This window comes from Microtus pennsylvanicus, chromosome 21, assembly GCF_037038515.1.
Source record: "Microtus pennsylvanicus isolate mMicPen1 chromosome 21, mMicPen1.hap1, whole genome shotgun sequence".
Taxonomy (NCBI): Eukaryota; Metazoa; Chordata; class Mammalia; order Rodentia; family Cricetidae; genus Microtus; species Microtus pennsylvanicus.
In genome coordinates, this window is record NC_134599.1 from 29,628,064 (window position 1) to 29,652,956 (window position 24,893).

The following is a 24,893-nucleotide window of genomic DNA, read 5'->3' on the forward strand; positions in this document are numbered from 1 at the left end:
GGCCTAGGTCAGTCCCATGCCACCTCCCCAGAGTGAATGTGCTCCCAAGAACTCAGGTCAACTGTCTCTGTGGGCTCCTCTGTTGTGACCTTGATCCCCCTGGCTTGTATAATCCCTCCTCCCTTTCCTCAAGATGACTCCCAGAGGTAGGCCAAGTGCTTGGATGTGTATCTCTGCATTTGCTTGCATCTGTTACTATATAAAGGCTCTCTTGACAATTAGGTTAGTCACCAGTTTGATTAGAGGAGATGGCCGGTTTAGGGACCCTCTCCACTATTGCTAGGGGACTTAGCTGAGATCATCCTTGTGGATTATTGGGAGTTTCCCTGTTACCAGGTTTTGTCCTAGCCCTCCCTCCTGCCCCAAACCACCTCCTGCACCCAGCCTTCCCAACCCACTTCCTCAAGTTCCCATCCCCCATCCCTCTCATTCCCACCCCTGGTTTACCCAGGAAATCTCTTCTATTTCTGCTTCCCAGGGAAATCCATGCTTTTCTTCTTAGGCCTTCTTTGTTATCTAGCCTCTCTGGGGCTGTAGATTATAGGTTATCCTGTCCTTTACTCCTAATATTCACTTATAAGTGAATGTTCGTCTTTCTGGATCTAGGTTACCTCAATCAGGATTATTTTTTCTAATTCTAGTCATTTGCCTAAAAATTTCATGAGAGGGCTGAGCTCCAAAATATATAAAGAACTAAAAAAAAAAAAACTGGACATAAAATACCAAATAATCCAATTAAAAATTGGGTACAGATCTAAACAGAGAATTCTCATCAGAAGAATCTTAAATGGTCAAAGTACACTTTAGTCATCAGGGAAATGGAGATCAAAATGACTCTGAGACACCATCTTACACCTCTCAGAATGGCTAAGATCAAAAACACTGATGACAGCTTGTGCTGGAGAGGATGTTGAGTAAGGGGATGCTTCTCCACTTCTGGTGAAAGTACAAACACTTTGAAAATCAGTATGGTGGTTTCTCAGAAAAATGGGAATCAATCTACCTCAAGTCCAAGCTCTATCAATTTTAGGCATATACCCAAAGGATGTTCAATCATACCACAAGACACCTGATCAATTATGTTCCTAGCAACATTATTCATAATAGCCAGAACCTGGAAACAACCTAGATGCCCCTCAACCAAAAAATAGATAAAGAAAATGTGATACATTTAGACAATAGAGGATTACTCAGCTGTACAAGAATAATAAATGCATATTTCTAAGAAGAAAAAAACAGTTTGAAAAGGATACATGCTCCAGAGTTTCGGGATTTAAAGATATTCTCTAGAAAAAGCAATACTAAAGATTCATTGCTTAGCGGGAGTTAGGAAAGGAAACAAGATTCAATAAAAACGGGTTTTGTTTTTAAATTGTTGAGATGTCCTGTGAGATGCTGTACTGGTAGATACATGCACATGTAATAGTCAATACCTCTAGAACTGCACAACACAGAGTGGACCTTCACCTCAGCCATGTGGTCTTATTAAAGTCAGGGTCTAAACATTTGTCTCCAATGTTTAAACAAAGTTGATCCATGCAAATACTGCTGTGACTTCAGCCAGACAAGGGTCCCTCTTCCTCTGGCTTACAAATTTACTCTGTTGGCTCCCCATTGACTGTTGAATACTTTGGGGGTGGGACTCTGATGTATACATCTTTGCATTCCTATTGGTTTCTTCTTGGGCTTTATAAAAGGTTGATTGAATTAATGTTATCAATGTTGGACATTCATTTTCCAGTTAAGGGAAAATTTGAAGTCTATGTCAGTTTGACTAAATGAAAAAGAAGTTATTTGTCATAGAAGTCACATGATGAAAAGGGATGATGTGTTTCCCCCATCTGCTATTATTGTGGTCTCACTATTTGTGGTTGATAAAGCATGTTGGGCAATGCCTTCTGTGTGTGAGCCATTATTGCAATAATTAATAACAATGGCAGCTCAGTTGATAGGAGCTTGGCAGTGTGTCTCCTTATCTTCAGAGCTCCAAACAGTTTGGAATTTGGCTCTTTGTAAAACCATTTAATAGGAAAGTGTGTGTTTAGAATCTGTTCCCAGCACAAAGCCTGACCCTTGTCTCTAAAGTCCTTAATGAGAAAGCACCTGACAAATTGACTAGCACTTTCCACCCCTCCACAGAATTCCCCTTCCTGCCAAACAGGTTTCTATTGGGCTCCAGTAAGAGCTGAAAAGCGCATGAATGGCAAGTAGTGAAGCCCATGTTTAAAGCACCAGAAAGCTTTCTTCAAAAGGTGACTTTGCAAAGTAACATTAATTGATTGAAAGAGCGTGGGAAATTAATCCACCCTTTTATTCATTGTGCCAATTGGATATTTGTTAAGTCTTACTTGAATGAATGGACTGGCGGTTTTAGTACTTCACAGCTACCCAGAAAGGAATCATCAGAATGGTTGTATTTGATTTTGTTTAATGATGCATAGTTGCATAAAGCAACAATGCAAATAAACAAAAATTAAGTGCATTATTAGTACTCACCAATAGTCCTCAATTCTATTCATGAATCTCCTAAGTAGACTTTACTATTTATTTGCCAGTTTAACAAGTACCCAGTGAATAATTTAAGGCATGTAAGAAAACCATTGTGACAAAAATACCAAAAACTGCGGATGAAAATATGACTCTATTCCACTGGAAATAAAAGAAAAAGTAAAAATACTCAGTTAATAAGAGCTCTACAAAATGGGCCTAGAAAAATTGTAATAGTAACCTCTACTATCCTTATAAATAGTTTTTTTCATATTAATATTTTTATTTTGGGAAATGATAATTTCAAACTATGGCCCTATGGCCCTATGGGAATCCAGGCGAGAACCTGGAAGCAGGAACTGAAGCAGAGGCCATGGAGGGATGCTGCTTATTGGCTTGTTCCCCAAGACTTTGCTCCTTTCTTATACAGCCCAGAACCGCCCACCTATGGGTGGCACCACACTTCCTGGACTGACCCCCCCCCCCACACACACACATACCAATCATAATTTTTAAAATACTCCCACCAACTTGCCTACAGTTCGGTCTAATGGAGACAATCTTTTTTTTCAGTTGAGGTTCCCTCTCCCAGATGATCCTACTTTGTTTCAAATTAACAAAGCAACCCTACGCAGCATGCCACAATTCCTTCCACACACCACCTGCTTCCTGCGGGGCCAGCTGCATCGATTCCACCCGCCAAAGTCTGCACCTCTTGATGGGTAATTCCATTTTCACAGAGCTTCCCTCTGATGTTAGGTGATGAGAAGCCCAGCCTCACCGACATAATGGTAAAGCATCATCAAGGAGAGCAAGGCCAGGCTCTTTCCTCACCCCTGCACAAAGGCAAATGGCAGTTCCTCTTTTGTGAGTTTTCTAAAACAGTGATCCCCATTGGCTTTCGTGGACCTTTGGACTTGGGCTCATGGGCTCCAATACAGCCTGGCTCTGGCCTCCCAGGTGCTCTAGGGACCGCTGTCTTCAAAGCCAGTCTGCTCACACCTGTGCTGCACCAACGACAAGGCTGGCCTATGCTGAGGGTGACTGAGGAGTCCCCAGCCTGCAAGTCTGGGTCTTTCCTTTACATTCTATTTGCAGATAGAGGATCCTTCTAGCTTTGTGGTTGTTCTCTACTACGTGGGGCAAGTCTTTGTTCCCCTTAGAGTTCCACTCTGCTCCAGTGGGGAAGTTCAGTCATGGAAGGTTTTAGACCAGAAAATGTAACTGACACATTGAAAGGGGGGTTTTAGAGATTTTACCAAAGTTATCACCTGAGAAATCGACTTGATTTGGTCCTGGCTTACAGGACCCAAAGCAAACTCTCATGTTTATGATCAATTGAATCTCAACAAAATGCTGCAAAATCATTCTTAAGAACAATATTTTTAGCCGTGGTGGTGCACGCCTTTAATCCCAGCACTCAGAGGCAGGCAGATCTCAGTGAGTTCGAGGCTAGCCTGGTCTATAAGAGCTAGTTCCAGGACAATTTTTTGCCAACAAGAAATGATTCTGGGGCAATTTGGTATCCACATGTGAAAAAAGGAAGTGCTGGTGACTATGAAACACCACCAATAAAATTCACTCAGAATCCAACATTAAAAGTATGAAATGAGGTGCACAAATTCTAAGAAAAAAACATGGGCACACGTTGTTGTGACTGGATGAGGCAAAACTTTGTGTTAGGACATGAAAGCCTAACAGCTCCATCACCATGCGCCAGCATGCTTCAGAGACCCCGTCAAGGAGAGTAAGGCAAGATGGCTAGAAGAAGAAAATACTGGCACATTCATGTGCCTGATGAAGAACTCACGTCCAAGACATACAAAGGACTACAAACACCAGCAAAAGGTTAACCCAATTTAAAGCCGGAGAAACAATTTTTCTAGACCTCATCTATGAGGTACACGCAGGTCCATGGAGACCCCTGTGCGCCACATGTTAGGGGAATGCAGATGTGATCCACACACCACATCGAGTAAACCTGGTTTAGTTAAAAACGTGGAAAAGGGGGCTGGAGAGACTTGTTTATAGGTCATTATCTTATAACCAGTAAATTGATTTACTTAATTATTTTTCTGCCATATTTTCTCTAGGACTTATCATATACGTGTTTAATTATAAAAGAAACAGTTTCATATTCAAGGCAGCTGAATTCTAGTGCCTTGCTCTTAAGTGTAACACTGCTGCCGGGTGGTGGTGGTGGCACACGCCTTTAATCCCAACACTTGGGAAGCAGAGGCAGGTGAGTTTGAGACCAGCCTGGTCTACAAAGCTAGTTCTTCCACACCCAGGACAGAGCGACCCTGTTCCAAAAAAACAACAATAACAGCAACAACAACAAACAACCAAACAAAAGAACAACCAAACGAAAACAAACCAAAAAATCAAGAGTGTGATTCTGAACATATATTAAATCTAATAGTGTAATGAATCAAATTTACAGTTTTAAAATGATTTTTACCTTATCTATCAATTTTCTTAGCTTCTAACAACTTTTCCCTTCTTTACTGCATTTGTCAGATTGTTGGCTATTGGCAGATATATTTCACACATATTGTATTTATTATACTATGCTATAAATTTCTGTTAGATGTAGCCTAAATTACATATTATATATAAAACTTTTGTCATAGTTGTAAATAACTACCATGTATATGGCCAATGGTAGGAGAAAACACATTTGTAACATCTCTAATGTTTCTTATTACGTTTGTTTATGTTGAATATGTATGTGTATCTGGGAGTACACATGTACCACAGTATACCTGAGTGAAGTCAGGAGACTTTGGGACTCAATTTCTTCTCTCAGTACCTTGGATTCTGGCAACTAAGCTCAGGTCTTTAGGATTGGTGGCAAAGACCTTTATCCACTAAGTTAACTTCCATTCATATAATGTCATTTAGTACTATATACTTACATTTACAGTTAGCTCCTGGGTGGCTTCATATTACAATCTCATATTACTTATTTTCAGCCTAGCATATTTATAAGGTGATTGTTCTAAGTACAAATTTTCTCAGTTTTTGCCCATCAGCTGGGTTTTTATTATGCCTTCTTAGAAATGTATCTTTATGATTATCATAGTAGACATTAACTTTTTTAAATACAGCACATGATGCCCCATACCAACTAGTCTCTGCTTGCTCAAGATAATCTGTTCATCTTACTCTTGTCCCCTTATAAATGGCACATTGCTTTTCTCTTGCCTTTCAAGATTAACCCACCTATTTGACGGTTAGCTTTCTCATGGCATGCATGTTTGGTGTTCTCCTTGATTTATAATTCACTCAGATTATTCTGTCAAAGCATTTGAGAGGTTCAATCTTTATGTCTCCCTGTATGTTTTGCTTTTCTTTTCTTTCTCCCATGTGTTTCTAAAAATATATGTATGTGTTTGGTGCCTTTACCGGTATCCTACATTTTCTCAAGGCTCTGTAATTCTTCTTTGCATCAACAATCAATAAAGTAATTAAATGTGTATGTGCAGGTGCATCCATATGTATGCCTAAGTGTGCATATGTACGTCAATGGATAATTTGTGGGAGTTTTCTTCCAGATAACATGGGTCTCGGGGCTAGACCACAAGTCCTCATGCTTGGCAGAAAATACCTTCACCTTTATACTCTCAGCCATCACCCCAATTTTATTTGGTTTTTATTCTTTTTCCTCCTCCTTTAAATAATCTCATTGCTGTCTGTTCTGACCCCAGGAGCTTTTGTGCCCATTGTCCTCATTCCCATCTCATGGCTGGCCTGCAGGCAGGGTGAAATCTTCATGAGATCACGAAATCCTGACACCCTTTGTCACAAATTCCAGTGTACTTGAATGACAACGTTGTTGGGTTGGGTATATCCCCTTAGCAGTTGAGACTTAAATGTCAGTTTTTTTCCTTGGCCTCTCTTTTACAGTTGCTTCTCTCAGGCCAAACCTACGAGCTAAGGCCCACAACTGACTGCCAGAGCACTAGTGGGGAAGGAAATAGCAAGAATCTCTTTGACAGTCTTATAGAAAATGGGAACTTGGTGGAGAGACAAATGAACTCCAGCCTGAGGTCATGGGACTCCCAAGTCACTGCTTCCTGATCTGAGGTAAGGGAAGCCAGAGTCTCAGTATTTCTCACTGTCTGAGCCAGGGTTAGGTGGGAAAAGAGAATACGCACTCTTAACTCTCCTTTCCCAGGGCTTAGCTTCTTCAGCAGGCAGTGGGGGATAATATATTGAACAAAGCCCTCCAGATGAAGGATGGGCAGACCAGGCACACAAAATTCTTCACGCTGAGAAATTTGGTTTGAAGGCTTTGCCTTGTTAAGTTGGAGAGCAAGGAAGCAGAAGTGTTCTAGCTTTAAATTCAAAAGATTCTTGCCTTTCTCACTGAATATTCATAAACTGATGCTTCTTCGTTTGCTCTCTGCCCCTTGGAACAGCTTCTAGAGGATTTGGTTTTTAAAACGTAGTTTCACTGTGAAATGTATCCAAGGTGCATCCTATGATATAATGGCAGAGGTTGACCTTGCCCAGACATTAATCTCAGGCTGTGATATGGTGTGAAAGCCTTCCAGGATAAACACAAGTCTTCTGCATTGTCAGTTCTTGGAGTCTAGGATAGTTTCTAGCAGGTATTAGATAATCAACTAAATTTTCTTGCCTTGCATTTTGAAAAGCTTAGGCTATATTTGTTTTAATTTGAAGATCTCAAAATGTGCACTTTCAATCCTTAGCTCTGTCACAAAATCTTATTTCCATTTGAGCATGCTTCCAAACAAGCATATAGAACTGGAGAAATGAAACTGTTTGCTTACATTGCATAGAAAACCAATGAATTATCCAAAAGACATCGCTGACTCATTTCTTCTTTGAATGTTGTCAGCTTCCCCGTTTTCCTTATGATAAATCGCCAGTCAGAATCAGCAAGAATATCAACAATTATTATAAACTCAAGGCTGAAATTTCATCTCTACCCTTTCTGAAGCATCAAGAAGGAGACCTCCACTTCTTGTGGTCCTCAATGCAGCTGCTCCTCGGTTGAAAGCTGGGCCACCCCAAATGTGAAGGGAGAAAGATTTTCCTTAAAGAGCTTTCTAATCCATGAGGATCTTTTCCCATCTCATTAATTCTTTATATTTGCCTATGATGTTTTGAAATAGGACAGGGAACTTAATCCCAAAGTTATAAGGGGAATTCTCATTCAGTTCAGGTAAAAGAAAGGACTAGTTGACAAAGACAATCTAAGGGATGGTTTATTTACACCCAAACTTAACATTTTCACATTACAAGTGAAGAGAAAAAGCAGATGACATGTGAACAACAACAACAACAAACAAGTGCAGCTGGTCAGCCCCCACAGCTGTCCTTGGGACCATGTGAGGAAACAAAGGAACAAGGATTATTATCACATCAGCCTCCTGTTTACAATGGGCGATTGCGATTAATTTTTCAGCGTCACGCTGTTCTAGAATACGTTCCCATTACTACTTAAACCTCCAAGCCTTGAGTTGTGCCCTTTTCTTCCACTTGTCTAGATTTCTCCCTCTTTATTTATTTTCATTCTTAGCTTTGCAAGTGACAAATCACAGTGTGTTGCTTCCTAGAATTAATTTATTTTTGTTTCTCTTGAGTTTTCTGTGGAAAAAAGTCCATTCTCATCTGAACAGCTTGATATATTTGTCCTGATGTTTTTCTAATATGATAGGTCTATGGTGAACAATGAGGTTATAAGCTGCATTAATCTAATGATAACATAAATAAATAGAATGTGTAGAATTTAAGTTGCTGTAACAACTGGGCTCTCACAGAGACAGCTCTACTTTTATAATCATATCAGGGACTAGCCTTTAATTTATATAAACTGGGAAACAATGTCAATTCATTTAGTCATCTTAAGAAGAAAAATGGAATTCTATACTTTGTGAGTAAAATAATTTGAGATTAGGCAAGCTGTTTATATAGTATAAACAATTACACACTATGTAAAACCAGCAATATACCAACCTACCTTAGGTGATTACAGATTAAGTCAATGAAAGCAGGCCTACGTATTTATAATTATGCCAGTGCCATTTATTAGTTTACTTAACCAATCCAAATTCCATCCTTAGAACTTTTATATTCTTACTACAATTTTGTTTACACCAAGTGCATCTGAGAATTGAAGCTCATTTAAGGCCATGATTGATTTCGCTTTGCACAACTTTCCAGGTATATTTCCTTGAAATGAAGTAGAAGAAATCTTGAAGAAGACAATGCCTTCCAATGTTCATAACAGAGTGAAGATGATCATTTTGAAAGAGTTTGGGCAGTTTTCTTTTTATTCTCACTCACGACCTTAACAGCTACAGAATGTTCTTTGGAAAATTTAACAAAGTAAAGACAACTCCCTTTACAGAACGATTTACAGAAGATCTGAATCTTTTCTTCTTGTGGACATAAAACTCTCCCAGGATTATAAAAGTGGAAATTCCGGAAGACACTGAATGTTTTTGTGCTCTAAAGGCTTATAGTGAAGTAATTCCATATATTTACAAAAAGGATTTCAAATTCGACTGTGTTTAATCACTTTGACACATAAGACACATAAACGAACCGCATCACAAACACAGGGCATCGAGACCCTACTCTGAGAGTAGTGATGGCTACTCTGAGTGAAATTACAGGTATGTAGCGCGATATGTGGCTGTATTATACTGATGGTAGGCTTGTTGTTTCTTTTATACCATAGAAAGAGACACCATCTTTATGTTTCAGTTGTACACCTTATATAAATATCATTGATCACAGTCCAAAACAGAGAGCTGTTATTGCTTCTGTTTGTCAGATGTGTAGAACATGAGGGGCACATAAGAAAATGTGGCTCGATAAATAATAGAGACTGCATAATAATAATAACTTAGTTTGTGTTCAAAATAATGATTTTATGGTCTCCATATATAGTTATAATTATAAAACAGATGATTGTATTAACTTGGGTACAATAAGACTCAGGAATAGGAATGCAGACACATTCACATTAAGAGCCTTTCTTGCCACTCCTAAGGTCAGGGGTGGCAAAGTATGCTTGCTGTTGTGTCATCAATACTATTTTTAACACTGTTAAGTTAGATATTAGCTTTAGTATGGGAAGAGAAATTAGATTTCAATATATTATTTCTTTTGCCTTTACATGCAACTTAATTTTCTCAACATGATACTTTATTTTCAAAATAAATGAAATAAAAATCTAGGTATAAAAGAGCACTCATTCAGAAGGCCAGAAGTTTTTTTTTTAAGTCATAGAAAGTCAATGTCTGTGTTAAATAATATGTTTGCCTTTCCTGCTATATGCTCAAAACCTTCATATTGGCCGTTTTCTAAGGGAGAGCAACTTTGAACCTACCATACCTGTCAGCTGAAATTAACATAGTGAAGTCACAGAATAGTCTCAACATCATAAGGATTCATCAGGCTGCCCCTCTGCAGCCCCAAACACTTGGTCCTCTCATTCACATTGACCAGTGGCAAGGACTTATGTACTCACCATTTGTATAATGTCATTTCAAGGAAATTGTGTAGATGGACTAATATTTAGCCTTGGAGAATTGGATTTTGCATTTAACACTTTACACTGGGAAGAAAATCCTGATTGTCATGAGTCATAAATACTCCATAATAGGGATAGACAGTGATTTTTCTGTCCTTTCATTCATGGAAGGACACATGAGCTGTTTACAGGGCATAGCTATTAAAAATAGAACTGCTGTGGACATCTGTATATAGACTTTGGTGTTAACAATTCATTTCTCTAGGATAAATGTTTAAGAGCATAATGGCTGGGTCATGGGAAAGCCAGCAGATTTAGGATTTTGAGAAACTATCAAACTGTCTTCCAGAGTGACTATAAAATTTTATATTCCCCAAAGCAATATATGAGTATCTGAGTGATTCTGTCTCTCTATATCATTATAACCATATAGAAAGAAAATATTATTATAAACAGATAGTGATATTTTATTAATATCCCCCTTGATAAAGGCTTAAGTTTTGGATGGGATTGACTTGATTTTTAAAGCAATTTAATATTGATGTTGAGAGTCCTTAGATTATTAGTTATTTGTAAGATAATTTACAAAAATGTTCTGTGCCTATTAATCATGGTTTCATCCATTTAATGCTTTTGATATAGGTAAGACTCAAGCTATCTATTTTAAAGTTCATAAACTGTGCTTTGATATCAAGCCTAAGACTTTTTTACTAGATCAAGACAAAGATTAATTGTATTTTTCTTTTCAAAAAGTCTTACATTTAAATCCAGTGTTCAGTCTCGTGAATTCAATGTTCATTTGTTGTTAATTTCCATAGAAACTGTGAGACAAGGTAAAGTTTGCTTCCTAATGTGATGAAAAGTGATCCATGTTCTTCTCTTTCCTGCAAGAGATTATGTAGAGTTGGTGTCAGATTTCCTTTAATGGTTTAGGAGAGTTTTCTGTTGAGACCTCCTTTCTCTAGAGACTTTTTATGTGAATCTCAAAATTGTATATTCAAATTTATAAGTAGTTATTGGATGTTCATTTAAGATGAGTTGTGATAATTTGTGTTTTCCAAGAAATTGATCTTGCATAAGCATTAAGCACTTATATTTCTTCAGTATTTGCTTTTTTTTTTTTGTTTTGTTTTGGCTTTTGCCTAGCTGTTCCATTAGTTTTTGAGAGAGAAGTTGAGGCTTTGATGGTAGTTTTTGATGTATATGCTGCTCCTTTGCATTGTGTGAAGAACTGAGTCACTTATTTTGCTATTATGTTATTAGGTTGATGCATGTTTAGAGTTGTAATATTCTTTGGTTGATTGGTTGATCAGTGTAGGCAGAGACTAGTTGTTTGTTCCTGGCCAACCAGACCCGGAATAATCCCACAGAAATTATTTTAATTAATACACTGCTTGGCCCATTAGCTTAGGCTTCTTATTAACCAACTCTTACATCTTAAATTAACCCATCTCTATTAACCTGTGCAGCATTATGAGGTAATGGTCTACCGACAAGGTTCTTTTTTTCCTTTGGTGGCTACATGGCATCTCTCTGACTCTGCCTACTTTCTCCCAGCATTCAGTTTAGTTTTCTCTGCCTAGCTCTATTCTGCCCTTCCATTGACACAAGACAGCTTCTTTATTCATTTATAAATAAAAGGAATACGTATACAGAAGGACTTCCCTCATCATCTCCCCTTTTCTGTCTAAATAAAAAGTTTTACCTTCAGCAGAGTAAAATTACATATGAAAACAGTTATCAAGAAATAATTATAATTATAATATTTATATCTACTTTATCTTTTATTAAAACTAAGGAAAACTATAATTATAACTATCTATTCTTCAACTCCATTAAAGAGCCCAGAAGGATATAGCATTTCCTAAGTTAGCAGGAAGTGCATTGTAAGCAACTTCCAAAACTCTAGAATTGACAGAGACTTCTCACTGCCTGGACAGTTACCCAGATTTCCTCTGCAACACTGGGGAATTCATCTGCAGCACACAGGCCCATAGTATCTGACAGATTTTTCCATGAAGCAGGAAATTTCAAAGAAAGTTTTGTCTATATTAGCAGTTTGTCAGTCACTTTCTTCTGTGACCTGCAGAATGTCTGGCAGGTCTTTCATGAAGCGGGAATCCAAAGGACTGTCTCACCTTTAATAAAGTTCAGCAGTCATTTTTCTGTGGGTCCTGCATGTCCAGATCATATAGCACAACATCAAGAAGTCCAGGTAAGAGCAGTTTCTTGCCCAAATAGCTAACAAACTCTAGAGAGAGCTTCTTCAATGCCCATCATCCTCTTGAAGTAGATTGGTGCTGCCAGGAACAGATGTGTCTCATTGTCATTAAAAGTTCTAAGTTTTTAAAAACATTTTAAATGCCATATTCTATTAGTTTTTGAAATGTTTGAAGAACAACTATCCATCTGAAATAAATCTCTGAACAATTAGAAAACCTAACTAACATGACTACAAGCTTGACTATTATATATGACTATATACTAATCTGTAATTTTGACGTATACATTACATTTTTAAACGAGCTGTTTAAACATAATACTTTAAACAAGAACAGAAATGCATACAACAAAATTGACCTTAAATTTGTGTCAATAAACTAATATCCATACCAATGCAAAGTATTCATCTCTATAGCATATCTCTTATAAATGTAAGCAAACATTTATATACAATATTTAGGGAACTTTGGCATTATTCTTTCCATACTGCTTCATGCTTTTTGTTGGGTGAAGTAATTTTGGTGTTTGCAGAGACCTTTCAGGGGGTCTTGGTCTATCCCACCACATTAGTCTGGAAGGAATTTACAGGCTCTTTTCCTCTGTGGAAACAAAAGAACCTCTTTTCCAAAGCAACATATTCTTAGACTCAAATTTGGAAGTAAAGATATCTTTAATACACACACACACACACACACACACACACAAACACACATACACACACACACACGCACACACACGTTTAGCTTAGCAGTTTCCAGAATCAACTGTCACTCTGCAGTCAAAAAATTCAAAGAAAACACAATAATATGTATAATCCAGACTCTCTGAGTATATTCCATCTTTATGTGGTTTGTTTTTCTTTACTCCTTTAAGCTGTGACTGTCTATACTCTGTCTCTTTACAGACTTTGTTTTATTTTTTAATGATTTCTTTATTTTTATAACTCTCTATACACTTTTTCTTCTTTCTCCCAAGCCTACATACATTTTTTAAACACATTGTATCTCATTTAGAGGGCTTTTATGTCTGAATCTGTCCTATTGTGTATCTGTAATTCCTTTCTGCCAGGAGTGCTTTTTAAAATGCTAAGCATCATGGCTAGGACTAAGGCTGCTTTGCCTTTTGGCTCCACTCAGTCTAACATGGTGGATATTTGTTCACCTTCAGCTCTGTGAGCCAGGCTCACAGCCCCAGTTCTAGGCAGACAGTGGGTCTATGTTGCCATTAAGCAAATTGTAGCACTCTACTGACAACCCCCATTCAAGTGTTCAGCCTCCTGAAAGAGCCAGATTTTTTGCTGGCAGCATGAACCAGGAAGCTGCCATTTCTTAGGCTGAGTCGGTAAGCATTCTCTTAAAAAGGAGCCTCAGTGCTCCTTTTTGCCACCAACAAACAGCCCATCTGTAAAAAAAAAAATGTGGCTACCAAGAAGCTATACTAAGCTCTGTTATTTTTTTTTTCGTGTGTGTGTGTCTAGAATTACTTCCCAAGCTCTCTCCTGTTTTATGTGGATGTAGTCAGCCCATGTTAGCATGCCAATTTGTAGGCAGAGACTACTTGTTTGTTCCTGGCCACGCAAACCCAAAATAATCATACAGAAACTGTATTAAAACACTAATTGGTTCTTTAGCTTAGGCATCTTATTAACTTACTTTTACATCTTAAATTAATCTATCTCTATTTATCTGTGCATCACTACAAGATTGTGGCTGGCAAGTTTCTGGCAGGCTCTCACAGACATCTTTTTTCTTCAGTAGCTACATGGCATCTCTCTGACTCTGCCTACTTTCTCCCAGCATTTAGTTTAGTTTTCCCCACCTAGCTAGGTCATAGGTCCAAGTAGTTTATTCATTAACCAATAATAGCAACACATACATAGAAGGACTTCCCACATCAGATCAGTCCTTTTATTCTTACATAGGCATTTCCAGTCCCTCATAATATTTGATTAATGCCTGTGTGATGTATTATTTTTAAAGTAATTTTGAGTTATTTTAAAAACATGATGTACTTTTCTTTAGTTTACCCTATTTGGGGCTCATCAGTATCTTGAATCAGAAATCTACATTTTTATTTTTCCCAAATGAAGATGGTTTTCACTTATTGCTCCTTCAAGTCATTTTTCAGTTTCATTCATTCTCCTCTCTGGGACCCTAGAGATCTAGCACGATTGTGCATCTCCCTCAGATTTAATTTTAAATTTCAGTCGATTTTCTCTCTTTGGGGATTTTTGGCTCTTTAAGGACCATTCGAATGCACATAACTATCCTATCCCCCACCTATCATATATCTGTTACTCATGATTACTATTTCTACTTACATTTAGTGAACCTGTTTTTAATTATGTAATTTGGTTTTATATCTAGCTCTCTGGAGCTATTCCAACTCCATACTTTCTCACTGAACTATGGTACGATTTTCAACAACCTTACTAAACATGTAATTCCTTCTTTCGAACTTCCTTCCCTGCCACCCTTTCTTCCTCCCATCACCATTTTCCTTTACTATATTGGATCTATCATTGCTTTATTTCTGTTGTTTAGTTTGGATAATTTTAATTTTTCTGTCTTCTTCCTCCACTGATTCTTCTCTCTATTCTGTTGTTCAGTTTATTTCTAACCTATGTATTTTTAAATTGTTTTCCAGATCTACATGTCTGTGGATTTGTCTCACATATTCCATATTTTTGTTGATGTTTCCTTGTTTTATGTATTTCAGGTATATTTATGATCGTTTACGGATATGTTTTATAATGTCTACTTTATTTCTTATTAAAATATTACTTTAATATATTTGTCTTTTCATCATTTGTATCTATTTGTGGGGTCATTTCTCCATTCAATTTTAATCCTTTCCCTTGGTATGAAAGTGATTTTTGGTAGAAATGGGCATATTTTGTCTTTTATACTATGAGGCTCTGAAATTTAATTTTTCATTCTAAAGTTTATAGCTTTAGATTGGCTTTCCAATTATATGACAAACTCTAACACTGACTCTTCTTGAGTATTATGTCTATAGTTCAGACATTGGCTATTTTTGTACTCTGCAATACTGAGTCTATAAGTAATGAAAGAGATTAAAATTAATAGAGCTGAGAGGGAACAAGAAAGCTTTCTAGGCTATCCAACAAAGAATTTGGCACTGAGGTGGGCTTGCTGTTATTGTTTAGACTAATTTATAGTTTAGGAGATGCTTTGACCACTTTTGCTATTAACCACCATCATCTCTCTTTTACCTAATAAAGAATTTAATTATGAACTTTTCAAAACTGTAGTTTTCTTTTAATGTATGTTTTGATATAGCAGGAAAGGTAGATCTTTGGCAAAGACATATGTATTCAAACTAATGTCATGGCCAGTTTTCTGCCTTGGAAAAACCTAAATTTAAGCTAGAGAGATCTTAATCGCCCTTGCTGTCAAAGAGACACACATCGGTATTTATGGATGTAGCCCCCACCCTGATTTCCACTTGCTTCTTGCTTTGTTTTGATTTTCCTCTGTAGAGGGCAAAAAAAAAATGTGAGGCTATTTCCACTTTGTCTGAATGTCGGAGAGTTTTATCTTATTCAAAGTTGTTAACAATGAGTGTGGCTAAACATCCTGACCTAGCGTGTGGTTACTTGGTCTTTTTAACATTAAGATGACCCATTATAGGTAGATCCACTCCACTCTGACCAATGGTCAGGATATTCAAGCATACTTCTGCACTTTCTTTTGAAATAGGAGGTTTGACCTTGGGAACGCTGGCCTTCACAATACTTGGTTTAGTGTGGGTTCACTGCCTAAACAACAGAATGCTAATAACTTGATGTCTCAAAGTATTGAAGAAAATAACTGCTCTAGTTGTTCTTTGTATCATGTTAAAGCGGTCTTTTGTCTTCTTCCCCATGTTATGTTGGGGTATAAAAGTGTATGGAAAAGTAAATGCACATGGATCTCAGTATCCATTGGAATTCCCTCCTGGTACTATCCTATGTTTTCTGTTTTATTAGTTTCAATTATTTCTTCATTCTCTTTGCTGTTTTTCTAATCTCAATACCCCTACCCTGGTAAACGGTATTTTTGTTGAAGCTGTTCTCCAACATTCCTCCTTCTCAGCTGTGTGCCTTTCTATCTTGTTGCTTCCATCTCCTGATGGAATGACTTTCAACGACACTGATCTTTCTGTTGTGGTAGTTGTACAGATCAATGACTGCATAACCACCTTTAATGTTTAGGATTGCACCAGTTCCCCTGTCTTTATCTTGTTGTTTTAGAAACTCCAGAAATAAGAATGCAGGGAAATAATTTTAAAAGGCTGCAGAGTTTGAGCTAAGAATAAGTCAATAACAGGCAAATAAAATATCAGTACACAAGCGTCTATAAAATCTCCTCTATAGGATTTAATATTCCTGCTTGGGTTTGATGAAAATATACTAGAGCATTTGTGAAATCTTATGGTTATAGAGAATAACAAATGCAGTTTCTTGATTGTCTCTGAAATTAGGATCATGAAATATTGGTCCCCAACTTGTAGTACTTTTATCCCCCCTGGAAGATGTAGGCCATGTGATCTTATTGGATGAAATATGGCACAAGGATAAGGTTCATGTGAGTATTTTTTTCTCTTGCAGCTTCCCTTGCTTGGACACTACTCTGCTTGCTTTCCACTATAAGGTGAACATCTCTCCACTGATACACACTCTGTAGCTACGATGTTCCACTTAACAGTAAAGAGGCTACATGGCTATGGACTGAACTTTCTAGAATGGTGAGCTCGGACAAATCCTGCAAGCTGTTTGTGTGGGGTAATTTGGTCACAGCTACACAAAAGCCTTACTAATATAGTAGACTAGCAGTTAACATCTTTGGGAAAAATATGGTTGATGTTTTTCTCATCTTGAGGGATGGTTTAATTTCTAGGCAATATTTAATCTCTTATGAGGCAGCTGAAGAAGGGGATGGACCAAGGTTGTTGCTGTGTATAGTTACAGTTATAGTTGCTATGTATAGTGCAGAGGCTGAAAAACAACTTTCCATCCCTCTACAGCCACTTGTGATTTTAAATTACTGCCAACAAATTAGCAACTTACCATAAGAGGTAGTATCCAGGACATCTTCTAGACAATTCTAATTGCCTTGCATGACAAAAATATTCAGTTCACCTAATGCTGACATTGTTGGCTATTTGGTTACACGAGCTGCATGTCTATTTATTGCACATCACACCAAGCAGGAGTCCTTGAGAATCTGCATCTAACTGATACCTGTGAGTGTCCATGAGATGATGCTGAGCACAAACACTCATTTGTGAGTTCCTCAGAGGTATTCTGGGTGCTCTTCTCCACTACCGAAAGCAATAGATTATCTCCCTTCTTGTTTCCAAAAGTATGTTCCACAGTGTGCAAGACACAATTTCTCTTCATTTGCAAATAGATTGCTCTGAACAACAGACTAGAAATTCCTAATTGTTCTCAGTATTTTCTGAGTTCTAAGGTAAGATATCTTGGTAATTACAGCAGCCCATTGAGTCTTCTTTAGTTTTGGGTTCTCTCTCAAACAGAGAAGGAAGGCTGGAATTAACACTTTAAAACTATTTAAGAATTAAGCCTGTATCTCATTTAAAACAATAGGTAGCACATGCCTTTAATCCCACCACTCTCCACTTGGGAGGCAGAGGCAGGTAGGTGAATCTCTGTGAGTTCAAGGCCAGCCTGGTCTACAGAATGAGTTCCAGGACTGACTCTAAAGGTACAGAGGGAAACCCTGTCTTGGAAAAACAAACAAACAAACAAACAACAAAAACAAAAACACCCCCCCCCAAAAAAGACCAAGATATAGCCATACAAAACCTAACAGTATCAAATTATTTTACTGTCTTCTGGATAGCTACATTTTAAATTACATTAACATAATAAAGAATCCAGAACTTTGCCTATTATATATCTTATAATCATAACTAATAAAGCATTTTCCTAAGTAGATTTCCAAGTAAATATTTATGAATGGATATTTTTGTTAATATACTAAGGGGTATGGTTACTAAATTGACAATAGCTAGTGACTATAAAAATATGTACTGAAAGGCTATGCTAATTACTCATAATAAAGGATCTTGGTATGATCTTGGTATGATCCTTTATTACATCTCTTGGCTTATATATATATATAGAACCAGAGACAATGATTCTAAATAAATTAAAATATAGATTCAAAATTTTATATCTATGGCATTGATTTATGATTAGTAGTGTTTGAAGAGAAAGACTGAAATGGGGATAAGTCATTTAAATTATTTTGATTCAAACTCTCAGACAATCAAAGTACAGAGAAAACTCCACCCTTTAGTTGTAATCCAGTGAATATTTTGATGAGAGAATAAGTTAGACATGGATAGTTAAGGAGACATCTTTTCAAACTGCTGGAAACCAGACTGGGCTTGTACGTATTTGGAATTGAGGGATGATTGTAAATTGGAGAAGGCATGGTAGTTCCTAGACACCTGCTCTGGCGGAAGCTGCTCAGACACGAAATAACCACACAGGACCTATATTGTTTGCAATACTGTTTGACCAATAGCTTAAGCATCTTTTTAGCTAGCTCTTATATTCTAAACTAACCAATCTCCATTAATCTGTGTATTACCACAAGGTTTTGACCTACTGGTAAAGTATCATTGGGCTTTGGTGTAGGCGTCTGTCTCCTTGTGGCTGCTATATGGCTTCTCCCTGACTCTGCCTACTTTCTCTCTCTATTTTTTCCAGCCTGGCTATATTCTGTTAAGCCATTGGCCAAAAGCAGCTTCTTTATTAACCAATGGTATTCACAGCATCCAGAGAGGAGTTCCACATCACACCTGTCCATTGACAGAAATTAAGCTCCTTCACAAAAGTGTCATGTTTCAGGGCTGAGGAGATGGGAGCTAAGTAACAGGAGAACCATAGAGACACATATATAGATTCCCCCTGTGAAGGGGAAATAGACAAGACCTCCTGAGAAAATTGGGAGTGTGGAGGTGGGGGAAGAAGGGAAGGCAAAAGGGAAGGAGGAAGGAAGAAAGGGAGGGAGGAGAACTTGCGGAAACAGAATGATCAAGATCGGGGGAAGGACAGAGATAGAGAGGAAGGAAAGAGATATCTTCATTGAGGGAATCATTATGGGGCTAGCAAGACACCTGGCATTAGAGAAATTCCCAAGAATTCAAAATGGTGACCCCAGGGGCTAAGACCCTAAGCAATAGTGGAAAGGGGGCCTAAATTTACTTGCCCTGTAGTTAGATTGATAAGTATCTTGAATGTCATCATAGAACTTTTATCCAACAACTGATGGAAACAGAGGCAGAGATCCACAGCAGAGCCCTGGGCTGAGCCTCCCCAAAGTCTGGTTGAAGAGTGGAAGGAGCGAGAATATGAGCAAAATGGTCAAGACAATGATGAGAACACCCACTGAAACAGTCTACCTGAGCTAATGGGAGTCCACCAACTCCAGCCTGACAGTGAGGGAACCGGCATAGGCCCAAACTAGGCCCTCTGAATGTGAATGCCAGTTGTATGCCTGGGTCAGACTGTGGAGCCGCTGTCCGTAAGACCAGGATTTATTCCTACTGCTTGCTCTGGCTTTTTGTAACCCATTCTCTTTGGAGGGATACCTTGCTCAGGATGGATAAAGTGGGGAGGATCTTGGTCCTGCCTCAAAGCAATATGCTAGACGTTTTTGACTCCCCATGGGAAGACTTACCCTCTCTGAGGAGTGGATGGGGCATGGGATGGGGGGATGGTAGAGGGAGTGGGAGGAGGGGAGGAAGTAGGAACTGGATTTGGCATGTCAAATGAGAAATGGTGGTTTTCTTTTTTAAGTAATAAATTACAAAAATAAAAGAGTACTGATGCTCCTCCAGATGGCTTAAAATTAGGTCCGAGCACTCACATGATGGCTGACAGCTAGCCTTAATTCCAGTTCTAGGAGAAGCCATTGCCCCTTTCTGGCCTCGGTGGGCAGTGCAATCATGTTATACATAGGTATTCATGTAGGCAAAACACCAGTGCACATAAAATAGATCTCTTAAAGCATCATGTTTTTAGATTTTTTTTAGGCATTAATCGTATCTGGAGGCTCTAAAGCAAGATACATCATTAAATATGTCATCTGTGTTATTTATTATCAGTTAAAATAGGAAGTAATTGCTAAGAAACTACGGACAAAATTTAGGATTATTTATTGTAGTGAGATAGTTTGGAACTATGTGCATCTCCCATTAATGAAACTCTTTCCAAGGAAAACCTAGCTTAGAAGAACACCTTGCTTCTCTTCAGTCTCTTTTTAGTGATGATAAAAAATTATTCACATATGATGGAGAGAAAACCTCTAGGTTTATTTATTTAATATGCAGCACTTCCTTTATTCACAGATTTTGGAGAGCAGAAACCACATCTGCCCAGTGCCAGCACCAGCCGTTAAGACTTGCTCCAGAGTTAATATTGGTGAGTGTCCCCACGCTGCTGCCTGCTGCTGCACGGTGTTAAGAACACGACTCAAGGTGGTGTGTTCCGAGCAAGCAAAACTGCGAGAAGCAGCAGCAACCTCACATGGTCCATAAGGAGCTGAAGGTTTAGTTACATGAGTATTGCTGCGCAGGTTTGGGACTGAATGATCGTAGCTGAGAACAAATGCAAGCGCAATCAGTGGTGACTGCAGGTATGTTGCAATAGACAACTACTTCCGTTTCGTTTACAGCCACATTCAAACTGCAGCCATCGATAGCAACATTGTGTGGGGAGGAGTGAAAAACTTCCTCGATATATTATTCTTGCTACTCTTAATAACAACTCTGAGCTGTATTGATTTGAAATTATAAGGGAAAGCATCTCTTTGAGGCTAAATGATACAATAAATTCAAACACTGTCTTGTATATTGGACAGGTAACAAAGGCACAGTATGCACTGCCTCTGTAGCCGATCACCAGTTATTTTAATTTTTTAAAAAATCTTATTTTATTTATCTTTAGTTTGTCAAGACTGAGTTTCTCTGTGTATAGCCTGGGCTATCTTGGTACTCGCTCTGTACACCAGGCTGACCTCAAACTTACGGAGAGCCTCCTGCTTTTGCCTCCAGGGTGCTTGGATCAAAGGTGTGCACCACCACTCACAAATAAAATTTATTTTTAATGAATGCATAGAAACATATATTTGCCTGGTGGTGGTGGAACACCCATTTAATTCCAGCACTTGGGAGGCAGAGGCAGGCAGATCTTTATGAGTTCAAAGCCATCCTGGTCTATAGAGTGAGTTCCAGGACACCAAGGGTACACAGAAAAATCCTGTCTTGTAAAACCAAAACCAAACAAACAAAAAGCAAAACACAAACAAAAAACAAAACAAAATTTTATGTAGCTGAGGGTATCATGTGATAAATACATGTGACTTGTAGTTTTACACAAAGATAGAATTCTTTCTTTTAGCCATTTGAAATAGTGCAATAAATTTAAAAGCACCTTATGCAGAATAGGGGATTAAGTAATTGTACAATATTGATTTTTTTTGTTCCATAGACACATTATAGCTTTCCACTGTGTTTAATTTTGTATTTTTCATACTATTCTGTAAATAAATAAAAAAGTTCTGTAGTTATCCTACTGCAAAATAGCACATTAGAACTTTTATACCATGTATAGAAGCTGTAGCTTACGTATGTCAATATATCATATAGTATATGGCATATATGTGAATATATGTGAATATGCACCATATAGTATATATAAGGTATATTTATTTTGTAGAACTAGTTTTTGTGTGTTTTGTTTTCTGTATTATCAGAATTTGCATAAAAATTATTTATCATTCCAATGTCTTGACTTAACACTTTTGTCAAAGTACACACATATATATATATGTATATATATATATAAATGGATTCAACACTAAACTTTTTGCTACTTTATTGATCTACACATCTTTTTTAAAATGAATGAAATACTGCGTATATTACTATAGCTTAATATAATACAATTAACTAAGGTAGGCAGGTCGTGTATTTCCCTAGGTCTTTGGTTTTTTTTTTTTTTTTTGTGTGTGTGTGTGTGGAAGATTGCTTTGTCTTTTTAGTCTTTTTAGGTGGTTTTGTAGAAATGTTACTGTCTTCTAGTTCTATGAAAAATATTATTAGCAATCTATAAAGAATGCAATAAATTTTAAATCACTTTGGTCACAATGATAAATTTAGCAATACTGAATTTTCTAATCCATAAAAGTAAAATATTTTTTATTGTTATTTTTTAAATCTTTTAAAATCTTTTTACTTTTCACTGTAAAGATATTTCACCTTCTTAGTAAAAATTATTTCAAGACATGTTATTTATAGTTTGGGAAATTATTTTTGGTATTTCTCTGCTTCTTTTCAGACAATTAGCTATTGGACTACAGCAATGCTACAAAAATGTATAAATTTATTTTCTTTCTTAGGTTTCAAATTTCCTGAATTCATTTGTTAGTTTCATTAAACTTTTAAAATTTTATTTGTATATATTTTAATAATAACACCGATGGATTTTCCTCTATAAAGTACTGCCGTCTGCACAGTGTTGGCATGCGACTTCCTCTTCTTCAGTTAGTTTCTACTTTGTTTACTGCCTCTTACTAAACTTCTCTGACTATGGATTTTATTCATTTTGAACACAAGCGCCGAAACTGTGGACAGCTATTGCAGGCCTTAGAGAGAAAGCTTTTGTCTTCCTTGTGCACAGTGTCATTAGCCATTGTCATATTATATTTGGCTTTTATGATGTTTTGATCATAAAAAGATCATGAATTTTATCACATGCATTTTCTCTTTCTACAGAGATGATCACAAAGTTTCGGTCTTTCTTTGTGTTGAGGTGACAGCTCATGGGCATGGTTATTGCTTCTATAGGATGATTCCTATAGAATAATTTTTACATAGTGTTATTGGGTTTGCTTGCTGGTATTTGTTAGCTCTGTGTTCACCAAAGAGATGTGTGAATATATGTATATTATTTTCTGGTTTTGCATCAAGGAAATGCCAAACTTGTAAAAAGAAATTGAAAAACTCATTCCTCTTAATTATTTTGTAATGCTTTAATAAGACTTGTTTTTAATATTTTTTAAAATGTTTGCTTAAAACTATATGATTCTGGGCTCTTCTTTGATGGAACACATTTCATTATTGATTCATACTTGCTACTTATTACTTATTTGAGTTTTCTGTTTTTTCATGATTCATTCTTGATAAAATGTGTGCAGAAACTATATTTAATTGTGTATAATAGCATATAATAATGCCCTTTGTGCTGTCACTTGATTTATTTATTAGAATATTCTTCTTTATCTTACTTTAGCTAAGGCTTTCTCATTTTAGTTTAATTTATATGGAACTCGTCCTTTGATTGACCTTTTGTCTTATTTAATTTATTTTTAGCCTCTGTTTTTTGGTCTGTACAATTTCTTTCTTTCTAGCAATCCTGTGTTTATTTTGTTCTGTTTTGCTAGTCCCTTGAGATTCAAGGAAAGTTTATTTATTTGTTTATCTGAGATCCTTCTTTTTTCTGATGTAGACTTTCAAACTTCTCTCTTGGTAGCCCTTTTGCTCTATAGCAAAGGTTTTTGCTATGTTTTAGGCAATCTGTAGTTTTTTGTTTTGTTTTCTTTACTCTTTGATCTTTGAGGGGTCATCTGCCACCCAGCTCCCAAATAAATACATGGAGCTTCATTCTTTCTTTTTAAAGCCTGGCCTTAGTTTGTCTTATTTCTGGTCAGCAATTTTTAACTTAAATTATCCTGCCAACCTTTGGCCTCTGGGTTTTTCTTTCTCCATTTTGTATCCCTTTCTTTCTTTACTCCTTATTCCTTAGCTGGCTGGGTGACTGATTCTTGGAGTCATCCTCTTCTCCTTTTCTCTCTCTTCCCTCCTCCATAGATTTCTCCCCCTTTTTATTCTTTTCCCCACCAGTCCTCCATATTTCTCTCTTCTCCCTAGATATTGGTCATTCATATCTTTATTAGACCAATCAGGTGTTTTAGGCAGGCACAGTAACACAGCTTCACAGAGTTAAACAAATGCAACATAAAAAATGTAACACATCTTTGCATCATTAAACAAATATTCCACAGAATAAACAAAGGTAATGCATCTATCATTAATTGTCCACAACAACAATGTTTCATCTGCTTCATGAAGTCTTTAAATTCTTTCTTGGTTATCTTTCCTTACGAAATAGTTTGCTCAAGAGTAGCTGGCTGAATTTCTATGCATTTTTATAGTTTGTAAAATTTTCCTTATTATTGACTTCCAGTTTTATGGCTTTGTGGTCAGAAAAGATAGTTCACATATTTTCATTCTTTAAGAAGTTTGTTTAGACTTGTTTTGTGGCCTGTTAACTGATCTGCTCTGGTGAATGTTCCACATGATGTTGAAAAAAGTGTGTGTTTGGTAATCAGGGATAGTGTTATGGGGATGCTTGGGTTGAAGTTGTAATTAATGTTTTCTATTAGTTTACTTTAGCCTTCTTGACCCCTTCATTGATTAGTGTAGAGTGCTAATACTCTACTGTTGCTTTGTGTTCACTTCACCTTTAAGGTATATTAATATTGGTTTATATATTTGTATGTACTGACATTGGGTTACACAAATATTTAGACACATTAAATGCATCATTGAGTTGATTCTTTTGCCATATAAC